This window comes from Pectinophora gossypiella, chromosome 3 (genome assembly GCF_024362695.1).
Source record: "Pectinophora gossypiella chromosome 3, ilPecGoss1.1, whole genome shotgun sequence".
Classification (NCBI taxonomy): Eukaryota; Metazoa; Arthropoda; class Insecta; order Lepidoptera; family Gelechiidae; genus Pectinophora; species Pectinophora gossypiella.
This window is the reverse complement of record NC_065406.1, coordinates 6,443,801-6,458,900: the sequence shown is the minus strand read 5'-3', so window position 1 is coordinate 6,458,900 and position 15,100 is coordinate 6,443,801. Positions and strand designations below refer to the sequence as shown.

At 36.3% G+C, this 15,100-nt stretch overlaps 1 protein-coding gene across 1 annotated transcript in view; it reads right to left on the bottom strand.

The window, feature by feature from the left end:
* LOC126381434 (beta-1,4-glucuronyltransferase 1-like) overlaps positions 1–11,807 on the bottom strand; it is an 84,833-nt gene extending 73,026 nt beyond the window's left edge. Inside the window, exon 1 of the mRNA XM_050030909.1 lies at positions 11,571–11,807. The gene's annotated coding sequence lies outside the window, so the exon portion shown is untranslated. The remainder of the gene's footprint in view (positions 1–11,570) is intronic.
* Positions 11,808–15,100: the final 3,293 nt, after the last annotated feature.

Here is a 15,100-nt window from a genome sequence, read left to right as displayed (position 1 = left end):
ATTCGCGCCCGGTTAATGGCTAAGGGCTGGCCCCCTATTATATGGTACTTAAACATAGCTGGCGAGGAATGGGTGTATACATGTACTATGTTGAGGTCTGGTCTTCAAATTAAACGCCCAACTTGAGATGAATAGATTTATTGGCAATGCGTAGGTATGATGCTTGTTACACAAAGCGATAAACGGTGACAGAATAAAAAATAACTCACTAAAAAAAGTATTTTAGTTGGTGTAGTTTAGTAGTTTAGTGCTTGCCAGCACTATACACCCTACCTATTCGTGGATACAGGCGTGATGCATTGTTTTTTTATGTCATTATAGGGTGGATACAGCTACTATAATCCGAAGACAATTGTGACACTTCTTTTCATGGAGTCCTTAATATAGATTATGAGACGATCGCTACCGCGGTACTACAAGTGTTTATCTCTCCCTAATCTCGAGTACGAAGCCGAATATAATATACATTTTTATTCCCGGACTAGCTGAGAAGCTATATATTGTATTTCATTATAAGATTAAACAAATTATAGAGATATTATTAGTAGGTAGGTACTGAAGATGTGGAGCAAGAAATCGAGACACTCCATACAAAAACCCTTGTTCTTACCTACCCTGATACTAAAGTGCGAGCGAGTCAGACAGTCCGCGCGGGATTTAGACTAAAGTCACACCCCGGTCACTTCATACAAGACACCTTTTTACACAGACACTACACTACATTGATGTTATCGTTCACTATCTGTGTGTGTGTGTGTGTGTGACGTCTAACACCCATACGTAACTAAAGTAAGACCGAGGGGGGTGGGGTAAACCGCGCTCAGGTAGGAGCCGGAGAGTTGCCGTTTTAAACGTAGTATTATTCCATATTCTATGCTAAAGTGTGTTAAATGTAGCGTGCCAAATGAATTGGTGAGGAGAGTGTCAGTTCTAGGCGTAGATATTATAATTATTCGCTATTTTATGATCGTACACAAGAATTTGATTTCATAATACTCGATAGTTGCCCTTACAACTCCATTTACTTTATTAGCCAACATTTTTCAATTAACAAATTCAAATGTGATAGGCGGATAAACTAGATATTTGGAAAATTCTTTCAACTAATTACTTAAGCCACCTATGGAGGCAGGCGTGAAAGCCACACGTAGCGAGCTATTTATTATCTTTGGCATTTCTTAGCTATGCTCGTTAAGCCAAAGCTTTTGTTTTACAAATGCATTGTAACGTTAGAACCGTTTGATACATTCTAATTAACATCTTGGTAGGGCTGTGCTGTTCCTAGCGGGCGATTTTCCTATTGAGATGAATCAGAAAGTTTGAAATTTGTAACACCTTACAATTTGAAACACTAGTTTAATTAGAACTAGTTTATTTTTTTAATTTTTATCGGAACATTCGCTGTTAAACCTGTAAGTACCTAATTGTTATTCGCTATAAGTAGTGAAGTAAATTATAAATATATTTGATGGAATACGAATAAACTCGATTTTTACTAACTATACAGAATCGCAAATACATACAACACTAGGTATACAGAGTATATACTGTCGGAAAATTCATTCACTTTGGTGTATTTTAATTTATTTTCAGTTCATACTTTTGCGACGGAAAATGCCACTTGATATCAACTCGGAATCATGGTCTGAATCATTCCCCAAAATGTGTATATGTATGTGTAATGTGTATGTGTTTGTTTGGTAAAGTAAACACAAGTTGATAACAAATATGGTGATTTGTAGCATCCGACACGTAAGTTTTATTGTACAAAGACCGGTAAAATAAATTGCCTTGGGTTATTCCTGTCTTCTTCCCAACACGTCGGATGTGATAAATTTGCACATTCGTTTGTTTCTTGCCATCATAAATTGTATTGATATAATGCAAAGATAGATTCTTTCATCCTTATAAACGAATCACTGAGCGATCCCAAATCTATCAACACAATGCACGATGCAAAAGCGTGAGGAGAATCATTATTGATTCACTGATTCTAATTCATGTGATGTAAATATGAGTCACATACTCGTAGTTCATCCCTAGTATACGTAGAGTGGGTAGTTAAAACTTGCAAAAACAATACTCAGGCCAGTGCCCTTCTAAACAACAGGTATGTGACCTGCGCAAATCTTTTTGCCCATAGTGTTCCAATTAATCATCATCATCATCATCAGCCCATTAATGTCCCCACTGCTGGGGCACGGGCCTTCCCTAAGGATGGATAGGGAGAACGGGCCTTAAACCATCACGCGGGCCCAGTGCGGATTGGTGGTTATTAACGACTGCTAATGCAGCCGGGACCAACGGCTTAACGTGCCTTCCGAAGCACGGAGGAGCTCGACATGAAAACTTTTTTTTGTGGTCACCCATCACCCAGCAAAAGTTGCTTCGCTTCTCTTCTCTACTTCAACAATCGCAGACCGAGCGCGTTTACCGCTGCGCCACCGAGCTCCTCAAATCTTAACTACTTGGCCGGAGGAATGGGGAGCGCTGAGAGCTCTCACCCGGTAATGCATTTAAAATATTTCCTACCCGCGTATAGTCTAATCTTACCTACGAACTACACTCACTACTTCAACCAAAACATAACTTATTCACATGGAACTAATTGAATAAATAAAAAGGTAATGTTCGATTTCCAGCACGTCATACATAATATATTGCCTATGTTATAATCTATACTAATAATATAAAGAGGAGAGATTTGTATTTTTGTTTGTATTGAATAAACTCAAAAACTAGTCGACCGATATCAAAAATACTTGCACCATTTGAATGCTACATTATCCCTGAGTAATATAGTTCATATTTATTACTAGAAAAAAATCGGAATCCCACAAAAATTTACTCTTAAAAATAAATGTCCGCCCATACGCAGCGTCGGACCGCTCTAGTATTATACATGTATTGTAAAAGGATCAAGTTAAGAAAAATAATCTTCAAATTGTTTTAAATATTTTCTTATGATTTCTAACTCTGTCCATGATTTCACGGGTATATTCTGTTAAGCAATTTACTGGTTACAAGAAACAGCAATTTTATTTCATAGTTGCTAACTCCAGACCCCAATGGGTTGTCAGAAAATGAAAATACGAACCGACGCGACAGTTCGCTCGTATACCAAGTTTTTGCAATAAGTTGCTTATTTTACACCATAGCGTTATTTAAATTGTCAGACAAACTGCACAGTATAGGCTTGCTTACCTTTCCCATCATTTAACTCATTACTGCGACTAACAGTAAGTTCTAATCTCCAGGTGTAATAAGTGGCAGGTTTATTACAGTTGATTCTCAGAAGTATAATCCTTTCGTAAAAACAGAATCAAGCGATGAATAAGCTCAAATTACACACGCCGGGCTATCTATGTGTAATGTATTATTTACTTGTTATTTAAAATACGCAGATATGCTCATCGACATGAGTATTCTGCCCATAATATCCTAACCTACGGTGCTCAGATCTGGGATTGAACGTCAAAAGTCCAAATCCAAGGTTTGCTAAAGAGCGATTGAGCGTAGTGTGTGTCAAACGATGGGATTGGGCCGGTCATGTCTGTCGCATGCACTCTGAGCAGTGGGCACGGATGGTCACGCATTGGTGCGTCATGATGGGAACAGGCGTCGTGGTAGACCTCGAAAGAGATGGCGTGACGACTTGACATGATGGACTGGCCGGAGTACAGGACCGCGAAAAATAATAAAAGGGGGAGGCGTTTGCCCAGCAGTGGGATTTTGTTGGTTAGATTTGATTAGAAATATTTTAGTTCTTAGGATATAAAATCTTCGTAAATCTTCTCGTTGAAGAATGTAATGACGGACACAGTAACTCGACAGTTATTATAAGTGGCCCTTGTTGTCTATTTGACTACGAAACTCCAACGAAAGACAATATAAAAGTTATCGTGAGTAAAGTTCTTAAAAGATGCCGAATTTATATGACACAGTTCTCGCACTAATAAAAATATATCTAATCACTCACTGATAAAACGAAAAATCAACCTTATCTGTTTCGTGGATAAAATTGTCCATGACAACTGACGGCATTGTATTCATGTCTACAGACAACATTTTGTAGTAGGTACTTACTACACTAATCGGGATTTACTTTCCGAAGAGCAACGTTACGAAATATTAGTGCGGATGCTTTAACCAAAAGATGTTGTCGTGCTAAATAAATGTATATTAACAAACAATAAGAATTTAAAGAAAAGTTGCAGAAAGTTACTGAGCGTTTCGTAAAGTTACTCAACAAAAGTAAATCCAATGTAGAAGCTCCTTTACCAGCGGAATATCGATCTTAAGGCGTCGCATCGTCAAATGCGAATTAGTTCGTCACAGCAACATTTTAAACGATTGGAAGTGTTAGTGGTATGAACTGTTATGAATCACATCGGTCGAATCATACGTTATTATAAGCAATCTGTTGGTGAAGCCAAAGTCGTGTTTGTCTAGATGAACCCTTGTTTATTACGACGATGGAAGATTACCTGCGCATACGAATGACTTTGAATTGAATCTAATAGCGGCTACGAGCGTTTGAATTGGCAGTCAGGTCGACCATACTTGGATTCTATACTCATTGAAATAAAATTTACATTACGTAATACATAGTACCTTTTGTCTTTGGGCAGAGGTACAAGTTGTCAGTAGACAGTTTGCAGCCACTTTTGGTATTCGCGATCGAAGGTAAATACTTAGCGTAATACACTAAGTAAATGCAGTTAGTGTCAGTTTATCAGGGTCTCGTCTGTATGTAAACCGTCACGTGCTGGTACAAAAACAATCTATGTTTTTCTTTACATCCTTCATTGAGCGAGTAATATGATAAAACTTTAATCATGAAGTTATTTATTGACTGCACCAAGTAATGCGAGGTCTTAGGTATTTTTCACACAATAGCATTCTAAATCAAAGTGCACTTCACGTAGGTACTTGCCTGTGAAAAAGCGATACCTGTCATTACATATACAGCTATACTATTACCCACCCATCAGCCATATTTGTCCGAGGGGAAAGGGTTCAACTTCCAGTGTAAATTGACCTGTCTAACTCAATAGCTTCCTATAGAATGGTAAAGGTCCAACAGGTCAAACTAAACTGGGCTTATCAGTCCACTGCACTTATGAATAGCAGTCACCCAAGCTAATAAGAATAGGAACATAATTGTGCGAAATGTCACGGTCTAGTGTTTTCTAAGTACGCATGTTAGACTCTACCTTACCCTTGAGGGATAGTGCCTATTTAAGCTTTATAGAAAGTTAATGTACAGTCATGAGCAATAACATGTACCCACTGTAGAACCCTGTTGCACTGTCATATTTGACATTTAATGAGACTCATTTTAATTTGTCAAAAATGTTAATGGGACATAGTTTCAAAGTGTATATGTCGTGGCCAGATCATAGAATTGACCATTTCATGAAATGATCGACCATTTCATGAAATGGTCGTATTTCATGAAATGGCCAACTTCAACTGACCATATCGTTTAAACGTCAGCGTTTAATGATATTTCCATCCACGTTTGGCCATATCATTAATGTAGGGTGTCCATGATAAGTGGTGTAATAAAAACGCGAAATAAGGTAGGAAATTATGTATTACTCTAGTACAAAGTACAAAAATGTTTAAAAGACAATTAAAAATTAAAAAGTCATTTTCGATTAACGGAGTGTTGATGTAGTTGACATATACGCCGTAACTGCATCTCGCTTTGAAGTCGTCGTCATATTTTTTGACACTATTTCATGCCATTGGTCATCATTCAGTATACTTTTCGTGTGTAAGATAAACATACTGGCGGCGTAGGGGTGGCCCAAGGGCCACCCCCGCCGCACCCTAACCTACTGTTATGCCTTGTAAAAATTATAAAAAAAAGGATTATGATAATTTAAATTATGACAAAAACATTTATGCGTTTTAATAGAATCCTGTTTCAAGTAGTTAATGCCTTCTGCGGCATATCTACAATAAGTCACGTCAAAAAAAGAAACTTTACGGACAGTAGGATCGTCTATATTTTTCTTTTTTAAAATTAATATCTCTTCATTCGCAGTTTTAATTACTTATATCATATTTCGAAATCCAATAATAGTCCATTGATTTACGTAGCGTGGTCACTCGACCTTCATTATTTGCCATATAACCTAAAAATAAAAATAAAGTTGCTGTATACTGTTAATACGAGTTTTTCTTTTCACCTTAGTGTCAAAACATTGCTTCAATGCACTTTTATCTTGTATTTGCTCATTATTATTCGTATTATTCGCGTCCACACAAGAATAATTATTGTCCGCCGCCATTATGCAAAACATAAACAAAGCGACACCAGCGCCACTACCGGTGGATAATGTTACTATTTTACGATATGATCACTAACGTTTGGCCATATCATGAAGTAATCATGCATTTAGTTGGTCATATCGTTAAACGTTTTGTGTTCATTGATCTGGCCAAACCACATCATGATGTGGCCAACGAATGTTGTTCTATTTCATGAAATACGACCATTTCATGAAATGGTCGATCATTTCATGAAATGATCAATTCTATGATATGGCCACGATATAATATATAAGATAAGTACTCGTGACCGTAGGCAAATCTAAAATGACTACCCGATCTAGACTTAGTTAAATTATAGCTCGCATTTTTTTAATATATAGCTTATATTTTAAAGGTCGCCGAATGTCGATGACCAACCGTCTTACAGTACGCGCCACGAAAGAAGTCCAGCGGATTTTACTGAAACTAATTGACATGTCTTAACAATTATATGCAGATTTTGTGGCACTAGCGCCGTGGCCGCGATCGTTCTTTTTAACTTTATATGTATACCTCTATGTTTATACCATATAATATTTATAAATAAATAAATAAATAACTGTACAAAAATACTGTTAAATGTATTTGGAAAGATGAGACGATTTAACGATTGTTTTTGTGTCATAGTTAAAAAACATTTTTGTGTAGATAAATAATTAAAATAATTGGAAAAAATATATTTTTCCAGATATTACGGGCTTGAGGCCTGTTGCGTGTTACGTGCGTCTTTAGTATTTTCTAAAGCATTCGTGTAATGATCACGTGCAGCTGAGTACGACTTATAAGTAATTATAATTATAATTTTATTAGGTATCGGCTATATCCAGGTGTTTTTAGTATTTAACACAAACGGTATGAGCCGTGGTAACCCAGATGGTGGCTTGTCTCTCACTTTAAGGTCGCAGGTTCGAATCCAGCACAGGCCTCAACCAATGATTGACGAATTTGTTTTCGAATTCATGTTTGGATCATAAATGATTATCACGTGCTCAGCAGTGAAGAAACCCACATTCCCGAGAAATGCATTTTCGGAGGTATGTGACTTAACCTGTATTAGGCTGATTTTTCCTTCGCGGGTTGGAAGGACAGACAGGCAGTCGTTTCTGTAATAAACTGGACCTATCAAATCTTGAGGTTAGGTAAGCAGACCCTGTGAAAAACGGGATAATGTATGCGACATTCTCTAGTAATAATATTCATGGACATACACAAACTTACCTAGGTGTGTAATTGCTGGCATAATAACTAAAAGTTTAATTGCTAAAAATGTAAGCGACATACGCGTAGGTACATCATAGTTTTGGGCATCGGGCTCTGAATCACTGAATACGACATTAATACTTGGGGATCACTTGAGCACACTCTTGTTATACGTACATAAAAAAACATAACATCCATATTTAGATACGAACAGCATGCAGTCGAATTCGTCTGGTCTGGACTATTGTGCGTCAACTATTGATTCGGCGGAAACACATTGTATGCAAACAGTATGCCCACTCAATCCACATAATACATAGTTTTGTTACTTTAAAAACACGCGTGTAAACGTCAACCGGTGATAATATTTCGTTTAAAAACCGAGGAAATTCACCTTGTGCCTTCAATAAAATGATAAGAAGTATCTACCGAAAAACAATAAAACAGATTTCACACTGCAAATTGCTGTAGAGATTTATCAGAAACTCATGCTTTTTGAGCGACGAGGAGCGAGAAAAAGACGATACGATTGTCCAGTCCTTGTTCGTTTCTCGCGAATCATGCAGTTTCTAACTTGGATACCTACAATATAAGTATTATACATGTTATCGATACAGAAAAAGCAAGTGTCAATACAATGAGTTTGTGACGTTTGTGTGCATGAGTCAAGTCGGTCGGGATCTGTTGTCTTCTACTTGCGTCACTGATTGTATCTATATATTGTGTCGGGGGGCGTGATTCGACCGAACGCCCTCGCTTAGTTTGTAACGTGTTGCGAAATCCGGCCCTAAACGTTTCTAAAAGCTTAGACCAGATTTGTTTAAAGCTAAAAATTAGTACTTATTTAATAAATACATACATACATACATAAACTCACGCCCGTAATCCCTAATGGGGTGGGCAGAGCCACAAGTAATCAAAGACAACTTGCAGCCACTTGCTTGTTATTTAATAAATGTGGTCTGAAATTTCTAGTCTTGTTACTGTTTAGATTATTGTGCAGGGCCCCTTAATATCAGTGGCTCAATTTTTTATAAGCAACGATGAAGGACCTATTTTGTTCATTGAATCGAATGCTACTTAAAATCAATATTTGTAGCCAATAATTACTTTGCAGCTTATTAGAAAAACGTCGAAAATGGCGCTACCGAAAATAGGTGTCGATTATTTTTTTAATTCACCCAATAATGACAACTGACGTAATTTTTTTATGGTGCAATTCTATAGATCGTGTTGCTAGATTATTATACCAGCCGTTCGGTAAAAGTCTAGACTCTTACTTTAGTATACTTACTTACTTAGTTACGAAATCTAATCATCTGAAGACAATGCAGATATTACAGCACTTGCGAATTTGTTAGTTTATTTACTTTTAGCTTCAGAAGCTTGAGACAGAGAAAGTAAAGTGAATGACACTGAATACAAAAAAAAAATAGTAACAAATTAATTTAGAAATGTTCGTGTTTAAAATTGCAATTAATTTTGTACCTAACTTCCTCTATTACGTTAGAATATTATTACAAGAACCTATTCGTTAATTACTTAGTGTTTTCGGGGTTATAGGTATGTTTTCTGCAGCTTGATTTTGTCTTCCCTAAAACAAAACTGGTTATTTGCGAGAGGTTGTAAGTTCTGAGCCTTAGGTAAGTTGCTAACGATTTCGAAAAGCGACAGTGACGTGATAAAAATGTATGGGATTGACATAAGGTGAGTTATCAAGGTGACATTTGCAGCTTGGCTAACCCCCCAGGTTGTAAGTAGCTATTAATATAAATAAATAATGATGAGGATAAATATAGAACTAAACTAGTTCCTAAATTTTGTCAGTTTTCCATAATTTCCAGTTATAATTCCTTATAAACTGCTATAAAATGCAGAGCAACGTGGATTGTATCTCGTCTAACTCATCTTGAGTTATGAAAAAGAAAATCAGCCACTTGGAATACTTAAGGCAGTTTTGTTTGGATATATTTTCTTACAAGTTTTCTTCTTTCCTATCTTTAGGATATAAAGATGGTACTTTTTGATTTTGCCGTTAAACGCTGCGCAAAAGGTAATATAAATAGTGTAAAAATATAACCAAAACAATATGTTTGTTTGTTACCCAAGCAGTATAGGGGACTGTCAAAATTTAATATACTGTCAAAATAAATAGGCAGAGTTTTGACATATCATTTGACAGTTTTATAACTTGATCTGTAACTCCCTACAACCACTGCTAGAAATATCATCTTAGCAGCTAATAATAAAAGTCAATATTTTTATCACGACGAAGACGAGTAGAGTCCTTTTCTTTTTTGTCGAATTTGTTCCGGAAGCTACATAAAAGTTATTTTTTTAATTGAAGATGTAATAGTCATAATACCCAAACCCTAAGTTTTAAGAATTCAATTAGGTACCTACTACCAGTTTTAAAATAAGACAGGAAGAACATGATGTTAATCTTTTTATCGTCACGAGCATTATCATTAGTAAGTAATAGTAATTATTTTAGCAGTACCCAATTTACGCCGTAATAATGTCACAAAGTATATAATACCTAGTAGTTACTCAGGTAGGTATGTACCTAATTAATGTTCTAGCGATTACGCTTAGCGCTATGTAGGTACATGCATATCATGCATACACTGGACATTAACACAGGTAGGTAATTATTTTTACATAGTATAACCGCCATAGGGTTAAAATAGGAAACATTAATCATTGCCAAGTCTTTTTATATAACGATAGCAGACTTCCCAGTTACATTAATGGTACAGCAGATATAAGTTACATTAGTTGGAGTCAATTCCCTATGTCTACCGGTAAACTTAGATTAGAAGTTGTAAAAACTGTTGTAAAATCTAATGAGAAACGAAGACTTGCTATGGAAGCTTATATAAACAAGAAATAATAAAATAATAAGGGCTTGAAGATAAAATAAATGATAAATAGAATAGGTAGGAAGAGAGAGATATATAACCTGTAGAGAGAGATAACTACAAACATTTGTTAGACAGTAAAAAAACCTAAACACACAAGACGCTAACAACGGTCAACTAAACAAGTTATAAGGCACCTACCTAGGATAGATAAAATCCTAACCTATCCATTTAACTAATGAATGATGAATCTTAAAATAGATTTATTTATTTTATATAACATTAATAATTTAATGATATCATCTTAAGATTAAGCGTATCTCAAGTTAATCCTTATCTTAAACGTGTCAATACAATAAAAAATAAAATATTATTACATTGATACCTACCTTTAAAGGTATAAGTGATTCATACGAACGAAAGTCGATGACCTTAAGTACCTAGCTAAATGTTTATCTTGTTGAATAAGGTGATGAAGGTTATGACATAGAACCCAAAGCTAGCATTCTGATAGGCATTTCGTAAGCTTTCCTAAGCATAAATCTTGGGACATCCATTATGGATGAGCAGAATAGATGTTTAAACGAGATTACAGTGTTGTATAATCAATCTGAAATGTCACCTGATGAAAGCACTTGCAATAAATTTGTAATAATGAATATTGAAATGGGAAAAGTGTTACCGATAGTAAGGTTAATGAACTAAACTTAGCACAACCAAATATGTCTTAAATTGTTTGAGCTTTCAAAGTAAAACTGAAATTAACTTAATGTAGAATCTGTTTATTGATATAATATAATACGAAGAAACTAATAAACGGTCGATGTCAATGATATGAAAACGACTCGTGGAGACATTTGCTTGTTTGATATCACATGACGTCCAAATACCCCAAAATCTAAACAGACGTTTTCCTTGTGTGCAAATATTCCACTGTTTCAATAAGATTACAAACTCAAACAGGCAAGAGCAAACTTCTCAAGAATTTCTAACTAAATACCAGTAAGTACTGTTTTCTACTAACCGAACGCACAATATGAAAACTTTAACGCTATTAGCAAAGTTAATTAACATAACACGTTAGATATCGAACACAAACTGAGTGGGACATTCTAAGCTAAAACCACGAAAACCACGGCAAGTGATGAGGAAGATAATAATTTAACATCTAACAAATAAACTCACCGTAGTGCTATGTTTATTTTTTCTTACACAGATGTTCGAAATCCGCATTTGCGTGGGGCAACGGCGAATGTGCACGCGATTCTTGATTTACACTATATGTGTTATGGCACTCTCCGAAAAAATGGGGGATATAAGTAAGTATGCAGTTATATTTGAGTTGCGATAAAGCAGTGTTTGGTACGCGGAGTGGGCGACGCGGGCAGGCCGAGCGGCGGCACGCGGTAGACTGGCGGCCCTGGCGCGGCGAGGCAGCGCGCTCCTGCGGGTCGGAAGCGCCAGCCAGCCGAGGGACCGTGAAAGAAGGGCCACAACCCGAGACGACGTTTTTTGTCCCGTCTAAGATTAGCAACAAACACCGTCTGGCTGGCCCATTGAAGTCACAACCGTATTGAGTAGGTACACTTGCCAACGAATGTTTTATGGAAACGCAGCACGAGAATGCACTCGCTGCACGCAAACCTGAACACGAAATTTACTAGGTTAGTTGCATACACGTTTCCCATAATCCACTAACCCACATCGTCAAAACATTTACAGTATTTTTGGCGAAGCACGTTTTTGTATATTTTTGCAACTGATTTTATCCAGACGAAAGAGATAAGTTAAACAAATCTGCGATGAAGTCGGACAGTTTGAATTTACTCACGTTCTTTCCGAACAAGTTATAAAACGTTGTAATTGTAGTCATCCATGTTATAAATCTTCATTAACATAATGTACTCATGTAAAAGTACATAGAATCACAAGTCGTCTGGAAATGAATGGCAGTTACTTTAGATTTATTCTCAAGATCAAGATAATGTGACCTTTAATTGGATTTAAAATAATAAAGTTTTCGGAGACCGATAGACCGATAGCAACTTCCCTACAGCTAAGTGTAGTGAAGTTCATTCGAGACAAATCTAAAATGAATCCCACAAATAAGAATATTGATTTCATCGTACATAGTACTTCTAAGTAGTAAGTTCTTTAAATAGAAGAGTTTTATTAGGGAGGAGTGATCTAGTTATAAATAGTATGCTTAATCAGGCCATTATACTCATATGGACTACGCGTCTGCGGTCCGCACGTAGGTAGGGTCTGGTAAATTTCTGGTAGATACGCATTATGCAATTTTATTATCATACTAAACAAACTGGATCATTGAGTCTTAGAAGCAAATGAATTAAAGGACCCGGAGCAATGGTCGGAGGCTCCGGGTCCTTTAATTCATTTGCTTCTTTAATTCATTTTTGGACTCTGTTCCGCACTATCTAAAGCACTGACTTATCGAATAATTTCCAGGATATCGATCCCACCGGCGATACTCCTTATGACATTTGAATCTCTTCTTGTCTCTTGTGAGATCAATGCGGTCATTCATCAGTGTTGACGAGACACCGATCTTGTCAACACTGGTGACTCTTGAACTGAGGAAAGTAGCATCAGAAGACATTACGAAACAACAAAGGTGTGACTATATTAGCGAACTCTATGTTTATGACTGCAAAATGTTTTATGTTTCTGTTTTGAGCAAAATTCTGATTGAAAACCCATGCGTGGAAACTGATTTATCGGTTACTCTCCAAAAAAAATCTCAGAAAATGACTAAAGTACTTCGATGTGCAAACATTATGGCCATGCTTATTGTCAATGATAAATATGTCACGTCACTTTAAGATATAATCCCTTCTAACTACTTAGGTATAATCATCCTAAAACAAAAAGTGGTTAAAAGCAAATATTTATGCTCCAAAATGTTCGTGTTCTACCACAATCTCACGTAATGGTAAGTGTGACTTAGGAACACGTTATCTTACGATTTGTGACTCTACCCATCTTAGTGGAGATTACGGCTGAGTTTATGTACATACTAGCTTCACGACACAAACGTGGTAGATACAAACATGTCTCTTGAAAGTATCCTCCTTTATATTTCAAGAAAAGAAACATTTCGTAAAGGAAAAATCCGATTTCCAGTAGCATAATCATAACACATAACATAAGCTCATGACTTTATCCTAATTTGAGTAGTTTGAGGTTCATCGTGATAGGTGGTAAGCCGTATCGCTGTCTATAATGGTCGAGCCAACTGGGGCCATAATAATAATCACAGATTTGTTTGTTGTAAATGTTTATTATATATTATGTGTGAGCTATGAGAAAATATATTTATTATACCTGTACTCGTATTTATGTTAGACAGATTTATTTTGAGTTCGGCCCTGCGCGGTCTAGTATGACTAGGAAGCGCGCCGTAATAGAAAACGTATTGCACAATTTCCTGATCAGCCACTACTGGATCAGATGCTCTTTCCCCTGTTGTTAGTTTCTAATGTAAGCAGGATACATTCCCGATACAAGAAGAATATTGCAACTTCCTTGATTGAGAATGATTTTATTGTGAATCTTGTTCGGAGATGAAAGATGGGTTGCAGTAATGAAGTACTACATTGTTGTTTTGTTCACGTGGGAATCAATACGAAACAACAATAAAGTACTTACTTCTGAATTCAAATTCTGACACACGATAAATCTAATAATTGATGAACATGGAAAATACCATTCGTTTGATTTCGAAAATACAGCCACAGAACAAATACAGTAAGTACTTACCTCAGAACAGAACATAATACCAGTGTTGCCAATAGACTGTAAGAAATAACCCTCCTGTTTGTTTCGCCACAGTTGGGTAAATAGATGCACTGTATTATAATATTATATATTTTTTCTACTCCTCTACTTTAATCTGGCATTTAAATAACCAAAAAGTCTAATATAAGTACATACATAATTAAACTCTTTGAAAAAGTGTATGCTCTATGGCCTATAAAAGCATTGTTTACAAAGTGTAACTGTACTATAATGTCGCCAAAAAAGCATTGTTGTTGTTTTTTTTTTTTTTTTGACCTGGAAACTGGCACCTTTACTTTGTTTGGTGCCATAGATATACTATAAAAAAAAAGTATACATTTGCCGCCATTTTCCCGCGCGTTGGAAAATAAATTGGAAAATTTTTGTTTCATTTAAAATTACGTCGTCGTAGAAAAAGTATTGTATGCAACGTTGTATAACTAGGTCAAAAAATGCTCGTGGCGTCTCTTATTGCGATGTTCGCCAAGGCTCACATCGCAACTCACGCCACTCGCATTTTTTGACCCTTCTTATACAACTGTTGCATAAAATACTATTTCATATGACTTAAAAATGATCGGGCAATTCACGGTGATGAGTTGTAGACAACGAATAAATAAGTTGTAGATTATTTAAATTGTTTTTATTTTGACAAGTGTCAGAACAATAAATTTTTCAGCCAAGTTGCAAACGACAATCGACAGTTATACCATACTCTGGAGACTTCATACAAAACACCTAGTTTTACACAGACAGTACGCGCGCGTCTGGGTGTGTGACGTCTGACGCCCATACAATTGAAGACTAAAGTAAGACCGAGGGGGTGAGGTAAATTTAGCTCAACCGCTGGTGGGAAGCGGAGAGTCGCCGTTCTATACGAAGTATTATTCCTTATTGATGTATAGGATTTACATAAG